Raw genomic sequence first — 8148 nt, 5'->3', positions numbered from 1 at the left:
CGGGGGGGCCAAGGCGGCGTAGACGATGGAGGCAGAATATGATGGAGTTTAGTTTGCTGCGGACAGCTGTGAGGTGAGCATTCCAGGAGAGGTTGGATTCGAGGATCACACCAAGGCATTTGACCGAGGGGGACCACGAGATGGGGACAGTCTCCCAGACGATGCAACCGTCAGGGTTATAGTTCCCGAGTTGCGGTGACGGAAAAGGAGGGCAAAGGTTTTAGAGGTATTGACGGTGAGACGGAGGGTAAGGAAAAGGTTGGAGATACGGTCCAGGAAGTCGTTCAAGACGGCTATGTCCGCTTCAACCTCGTCTCTACGGATCTTGTACAGAATTGACGTATCGTCGGCGAACGACAATACACGGAGGGAAGGGGACAGAGAGTTGCCATAGATAAGGACCGAGTTGATGTAGATGAGGAAGAGAAACATAATTGCAGAACGGGCACCGGCCAGAGACCCTCGTGTACACCGGACCGCATGTCAGGCAGGCCTCGAGAGAGTCGGGGGTGAGCAGAGAGGGGCAGATTGGCGGAGTAGCCTTCTGGAGACGGGGAGTGGAAAGGGCGTCATCGTTGGTAAACAGAGGGGCACGAGTTGGTGACGACGGAGATTCCGATACAAGATGAGGTGATGAAGGTGTGTGGGGCTTGGGAGCACGACATGACATGCAGCGAAAATCGGAAGCCGAGGGATTAGCCAAGAGTCTTCTTGCGGAGTCAGGAGACGTGCATTTCCTATGGGTACGGGAGCTGCACGACGAGCAGGAGGACGGTCTGTGGTTACCGTGAAAACCTTCCTGACAACTGGGACAAGTCTCAGAACGAGACGGTCCAGCCTGGACTTCAGAAGAAGACACAGTGAGGTGAAGACGCGGTGGAAGATTTTGAGAATTTTCAGGTGAGAGAAGTAGGACTTGATGGGTGAGCTCTCAGAACCGAAAGGCACGGAAAGACAAAGGAGAACCGAAATTCAGGAAGAGCTGATTGAAGCACGTCTTGAATCGAGCACGTAGCAGACGAAAAAAAGCTTGAAGCGCTCCCGAATTCCCGCTTCATCGAGAGCATGGACGGAGCAGTGTCCCTGTGAGCAGTCTATCGTGACCCCCAGCAAAGCATGCGCGTTCCTTTCCAGAATCGGTTTTCCACCTCTTGGAACAACCACAACCTCGCATTGGCAGGTCCGTCCCCTGAAGTCGAGCTCACACTCTATGGGGCCTGACACCTTGATTTCCTCATCATTATACGTCTCCAACCTTATGTTGGACGCTCTTGTGACCGCCCGCCACTGATCAGATGGAAAACAACCTAACTTATGTGTTAGGTAGGTCTGCTCATTTGAATCAGACCGCTACAAGCAGACGGTCTATCAAGCCTGCCAAATAAACATGACAGCGAAACCAGTCGTGGTTTACCGCCGGTCTCGAACACACCTCCGATCGAGTGCTTCATCCAAATTCCGAGTAGTATAACAACTGGCGACGAAGATAAGATCTCAAACCCACTCGAAGGAAAGTACATCGTGTCTCGGCAGACCTGGTAGTGACCCGCCTCGATTTTCACGTGAAATCTAAAGTCAAGCGATGGCTTCGACCAACAACGTGCCTACATTCGGCGGATTCGATGTGTCAACGGAGCAATTTTCCTCATGGGCTGAAAGACTGGAAAATCATCTCAGCCTACACGACGTGTCAAACGAGGAAAAGAGAAAGAACGCAGTCATATCGTGGATGGGAGCTGATGCCTACCGGAAACTCATGGACAGAGTGCAACCCGAGAGGAAGCCAAAAGATCTCAGTTTCGTGGAAATCGTTGAAGTTCTCCGAAAGGTCTACGAACCATTGAAAAACAAATGGTCTTCTCGCAGCGCATTCAGGAAGGTCCGTCAGTCGGCAGGTGAATCCCTAAGCACTTTCGAAAATCGGCTTCGTCACGCCGCAGTCGATTGTCATTTCTCAGCGGACCAACTCCAGGAGAGATTGATAGAACAATTCACTGAAGGTCTTGAAGACAAGCAAATCATGCAGAAAATTCTCATGAAAGAAGGAGATTTCACCAAGTTGGCAGAAGTTTCCCTGCTAGCTAACACGTTCCTGTCGATCAGGAAAGCAACGAGCGCAATCCACGACAATGGATCTGCGCAACAAGACGTGAATAAAATCTCGACTCGTGGATTCCGGAAGAAAACGTATCAAAAACCCCTGAGAAAGAACTCTGAATACCCTGCAAGCTCAAATCAAGCGGGGTGCTACAGATGCGGAGACAAAGGTCATTCGGCGAAAACTTGCCGATACCAAGGTGTGAAGTGCGCTGGGTGCGGACTAGTCGGTCACCTGAAAAAAGCGTGCCGACGGACCACTCTCTCGAATCAAAACTATCTCGAGGAGGTCTCATTTCGCTATGTCAACTCGAAGGATCCAATTCGAGTTGAAGTGGATATTGAGCAACACGCACTTCAAATGGAGATCGACACAGGGAGTGGGATTTCCACGATGCCCCTTAAGACATTCAGAAGAATCGCTCCCCAACATGAACTTCACGAGAATAATATTCAACTACGAAGCGCGACTGGAGAAATATTCCAACCGCATTCCTTTGCCAAAGTCAGCGTCGTCTACGGAGACCAGGAAAAATCACTACGACTATATCTCATGGAGAATGACAAATTCCCTGAGTTGATAGGTCGCGACTGGCTCCGTGAACTCCCATTGCATTGGTCTAAACTGCTGACAGGCGAAAATAAGGTACATCATCTGAACGCTTCAAATCAAAATAGCAGCTACGGAGCCTCAGATACAGAGGACTTCAAAAGCAAAGCCCGGAAATTACTCGGGAAGTACGAGAATCTCACGAAACCCGGCATAGGATGTATCCCGAATAGCGAGGCGAGACTGGAACTGACATCGGAGGATCCAGCGCCATATACCTCAGGCGCTCATCAACCGGCTGAAGCCTTGATCGAAAAAACCAACAAGGAGCTCGACTTCCTAGAAGAATACGGAGTAATCACCAAAGTGAACACAAGCGAATGGAGCCATCCGATGTGTGTCGTTCCCAGAGCGAAAGGCAAGAAGGTCAGGATCTGTGGGAACTTCAAAGCAGGAATAAATCGTCACATAAGATAGACTCCCATCCTCTCAAAAACATCAGACATGCTCTCGATAACATTGGGAATGGGAAAACTTTCTCCAAGCTTGACGTATTCTCTGCGTTCCTCCACCTGCCTGTTCGTGAAAAGGATCGGAAGTACTTGATTGTGAACACTCACAGAGGCTTATACCAGTTCAACAGAATGGCGAACGGCCTGTCCAATGCCCCAGCGATCTGGCAGAGGTTCATCGAGGGTGTTCTCGCAGACATTCCAGGTTGCGAGTGCGTAATGGACGACATTCTGGTTACTGGAGCCACGAACGAGGAGCATCTACGGAGGCTTGACACAGTGTTCTCTCGTCTCAACGAGCACGACATTCGCCTGAATTCAGAAAAATGTGTCTTCTTCGAAGAATCGGTGACATACTGCGGGTTCCTCATCAAAAATCAAGAAATACATAAATGCGACGATAAAGTCAAAGCGATCCGCGAAGCGCCGTCACCCAAGAACGCATCCGACTTGCGATCATTCCTCGGCATCATTCAATTCTACTCAGGATTCGCAGCACGTTTAGCTGATTTGGCACACCCTTTGTACTCGTTGCTGAAATCAAACGCTAAATTCCTGTGGGATTCGAGTATGGAGAAATCATTCCAAGCCGTAAAGGAAGAACTTTGCTCGCCGAGGGTGTTGGTACCCTTCGATCCGAAGCGACCACTGTTACTCGCCACCGATGCTTCACCGTTCGGAATTTCAGCTGTCTTGTCCCACCGCTATCCGGATAAATCAGAGCGCCCGATCGCGTATTATTCCCGGGTTCTAACAGACACCGAGAAAAAATACAGCCAGATTGACAAAGAAGCGCTCGGAATCAAGACGGGCGTCGAAAGATTTTTCATTTCCTGTTCGGGCGACGATTCAAGTTGATAACCGACTCCAGACCACTCGTGCAGATATTCCATCCTTCAAGAAACCTGCCTCCGCTGTCAGCAACCCGTATGCAACATTATTCGATCTACCTATTGGCCTTCAACTTCGACATCGTGTACAGAAAATCAGAGAAGCATGGGAATGCAGACGCATTGTCCCGACTGCCAGCAAGAAGTGAACGACTACAGGAGATGGACGCTTCGGATTGTTTCATCGTAAACCTAATCTCCGAAACCCCGTTACGTTTCGAAGAAATAGTGCAGGAAACGAAAAGTGATCCAGAATTGAAACCACTCTTGAAGTTCTTCAGAGAGCCAAGGAGTTGCAAGGATGCCCCGAGATTCTTTGGCTTAGACGCGTGCGAGTTCAGTCTCCATCAGGACTCAGCATTACTCAGAGGCCATCGTATCGTCATACCGAAAAACTGCCGAGAGCAGGTGCTCACGGAGTTGCATGAGGGACACTACGGAGAACGCAAAATGACGGAACTCGCCCGTCGCTTCGTCTGGTGGCCGAATATATCCCATGACATAAAGGCGCTATCCCGATCGTGTCCCGCCTGCTTGGCATGTGCTCGAAGTCCACCAAGAGAAGTCATACATAGCTGGAAACCGTGCAAATTTCCCTTCGAGAGAATTCATCTGGATTATGCCAGCCCGATCCAAGGGAAATACATCTTACTAATTGTGGACGCGTTCAGCAAGTGGTTAGAAGCATTCATAAGCAACGACAAAACGTCAAGTACGACTCTCAAACATCTCAAGGATACGATTGCTCCTTTTTGGGATCCCATCCGTAATCGTAACGGATAATGACCCAACCTTCGTATCCGAACAGATGAAGAGATTCTGCGCCACAAACGGAATTCGGAAAATGACTTCACCGCCATTTCACCCCGCATCAAACGGCCAAGTGGAACGCTACGTGGGCACCATGAAAACAGCTCTCAAGAAATTTTCGCTCGAAAAACAGGATCTGGCCGATAGTTTAGCTAGATTTCTGTTTAGACAGCGAATGGTTTCAAGCTCCTCAGGAGAAAGCCCCGCTTCCATCATGCTCGGTCGAGAACTGCGCTCGAGACTTGACCTCTTACGCGAACCATCGTTGCCCAAACCGATCGACGAGACAGAATCGAAATTCGCCATCGGCGAACTAGTCAGCGTTAGAGACTACAGGTCTCGTCATCAGAAATGGACCTCGGGTCGAGTGAAGAAGAACTGCGGCTCTAGAATCTGCGAAGTGTCGGTCCCAAGCGGTACATGGAGAAGACACTACGAGCAGATTCGAAAACGCACCGACCAAAACTCAGACACAAGTCATGAACTCGACTGCTTGATCGACTGTGAAATTAACATCCCGAAAGAAACCACAGGTCCCGAAGTTCCAGAAATCGAAGGAACACCATCAGAATCTCATGCAAGCGGAGACCAGCAAGCAACAAACCAAGAGAAACAACATCCTTCGGAAGAGTCAAACGACGACTCCCCGGTGGGGGAAGAGGAACCACTAACAAACGAGAGTGCCCCCAGAAAAACCAACAGAAGACTACCGTCAGAGAATCTTCGAGACGAAACAAAGGAGTACCTCCGAAACGCTACAGAGACGAAGACGAAAGTAATTGTGGAAGCATGTAAATAATGTTATAATATAATTGGAAATTGTGATATTCATCGACACCAATTTCAAATGAGGGGAAACTGTTAGGTAGGTCTGCTCATTTGAATCAGACCGCTACAAGCAGACGGTCTATCAAGCCTGCCAAATAAACATGACAGCGAAACCAGTCGTGGTTTACCGCCGGTCTCGAACACACCTCCGATCGAGTGCTTCATCCAAATTCCGAGTAGTATAACATTATGTTTCACTGGGTGTGGACACAGGGGTAATTTTATTCTAGCAATTCAGAGCTTGGCAGAGACGACCGTGAATCGTCTCTGAAGCTGTCACTGACTCACTAAAAACTGACTGGATGCGCGGTTGGAGACAACCGCGCAACAGCCCCCCTTTCCCGTGACCCCTCTGCCTCTCGGGCCTCGAAGATCTTACACCTTACACCTCACGACAGATAGGGTATTATATATACATAATCGGTCTCTACGCGCGTACCGATGTAAACACCTAAACTTCACCGAACCCGGTTCGTGACACTCCCCACCGAATTGGCCGTGAACCAATTCGGGAGAATATCCATCTCTGGAGCACTCGTCTGTCGGTCACAGAACATCGGTTCTCCCGAAGTTTCTCCCTCGCACAAGTTGGCTGAGGAAATCGAAACCTCCTGAGCCCGCCATCTTCCTTTTCGAGGCCCTCGTCTCCAGTGCCGACGTGCTACCGAAACCGTCCTCGTAAAAATGGTCTCTCGCCAGTCCCGAACGGACTCTCGGTCGGATTCCCGAAGCTCGAGCCCTCCCCACCGTCCGCGGTTCTCCTTAGCGTTCCCGAGTCACGCTCGAGGACTACGGCGCGGCCCGTCAACCCGCCCGAGAACTCCTGGAAGTCGTTCAACCCGGAAAACCTTCCATAATTCGCCTTTCGGGTGTTACATCTCTTCTCGTTTGCGGCGAGAACGGTCTTTGAGGGACCGTAGCGGCTTGGTTCTCTATCGTCTTCTGCGGACGACCTGGCGACGGCTGACGTTTACCGAACGCTCCCCCTTCTTCGAGGAGTCGAGACGTCTCCGAATGGTTGGAGAACATCCTGAATATGCACCTGCATATTCGTGGGGTCCGTTCACTGAGCTGACCGCTCATCATCGAGCTGAGACCGCCGCTGGATCCTCGGGATTCCACGTGCCCTCCCCGCCGAGCGAGCCAAGCGAGCCAAGCGAGCCAAGCGAGCCCGCCACCGAAGACGTAGAAGAGAACGCTGAAACCGCAAGTGTGGATGAGGACGAGACCCCGCTGACCGCCGATAACGATCGTGAGGAAGACGATGACGTTTCCGTGCCCGGTCCCTCGAGTTCCGCTCGAGCGATCGCTGAAGCCGACGATTACTCCGGTCCGTCTCCCCGCCATTGTCGCGTGAGGACTCGTTTACGTTCACGAGTTTTGATTCCTCGGCATATGCGTGATGGACGTAGCGGCCGTAAGAGCCGTGGTTCGAAGGATTTCATGAGACGACAATTTAGCGAGTTGTCGTGGGCTGTTGACCGTGATGTCAAAATCGATATCAGCGAGTGTGAAGAATCCGACGAAGAGGTCGAAGTAAGCATCGCGGAAGCCAGCGACTCGTCTCTGAGTTGGGACGACGAGGACAACTATGACGACGACAATGAAGGCTACAGCCGAGTTCCGATCTGTAAGTTTAATGACCGACATTACCTAGCATTGTTATATCTATGGTGGGTAGATAAATGTATGTACATGGGTGTGGAGAAATCCTTAATGAAGCGGGTCGGGATTCTCTATATCCAAAGGATTCAACAGCCGGATTGGTCTGACCAGAGTTTGACCACGACCGGTGAGAATGGTGCATGAGCGTTTCCTGGAGTCTGACTCCTTCCCTCCGTGCATCTTCAGAATTCGAACTAGCGGCCAGTAACCGCGGGACGTATTTTCCTCTTTGAGGATGCAGATCTCGCCCGTCTGTAGCGACCTTTGATTCACCCGTTTTCTGCTGTGTGCTGAACGAAGGAATGCCAGGTATTCCGTTTGAAATCTCTTCCAGAAATCGGTCAGGACAGTTTGCTGGAAGCTCCACCGCTTCGAGAAAACCACCGCTCCGATATCTGCTTTGTTCTTTGGTCTGTCCGACATTTCCGGAAAAAATGTGGTTCCTTCGTATCCGTAAAGCAGGTTCGCCGGGGATAGCGCCTTGATCTCGCTTGGATTCGTAGACACTGGAGTTAGAGGTCTCTGATTGATTACACAGCTCGACAAAAAAAAACTTTTTTCGCGTTACAAAGAAAGTGAAAGCTATTTCGGGGTAAACCGGGGGCGCTGAATCCGAATTTCTTAACAGATTTTCTCCATCAGGTCCAGTTTTTTTCGAAATTTCACTTTTTCGATTTTTCGCCATTTTTCGTCTTTAAAAAATTCTAGCTCCGCCCCTGAGTGGACTAGATCGATGAAACTTCGGTGGCGGATAGAGCTCGGTTGGGGCTATACCTGGCAGAGTTTTGGTGCGATT

At 50.3% G+C, this 8148-nt stretch overlaps 2 pseudogenes; one reads left to right on the top strand and one right to left on the bottom strand.

Annotated features, from left to right (window-relative positions):
• Nucleotides 1-432, bottom strand: part of LOC108864719 (uncharacterized protein K02A2.6-like) — a 3979-nt pseudogene extending 3547 nt beyond the window's left edge.
• A 1150-nt stretch (nt 433-1582) lies between these two features.
• LOC100903391 (uncharacterized protein K02A2.6-like) lies at nt 1583-5658 on the top strand (annotated as a pseudogene).
• The last annotated feature ends 2490 nt before the right edge of the window (nt 5659-8148 follow it).

This window comes from Galendromus occidentalis, unplaced genomic scaffold (genome assembly GCF_000255335.2).
Source record: "Galendromus occidentalis unplaced genomic scaffold, Mocc_1.1 scf7180000075668, whole genome shotgun sequence".
Lineage (NCBI taxonomy): Eukaryota > Metazoa > Arthropoda > Arachnida > Mesostigmata > Phytoseiidae > Galendromus > Galendromus occidentalis.
The sequence above is the reverse complement of the archived record's forward strand: the minus strand, read 5'-3'. Positions and strand labels throughout refer to the sequence as shown.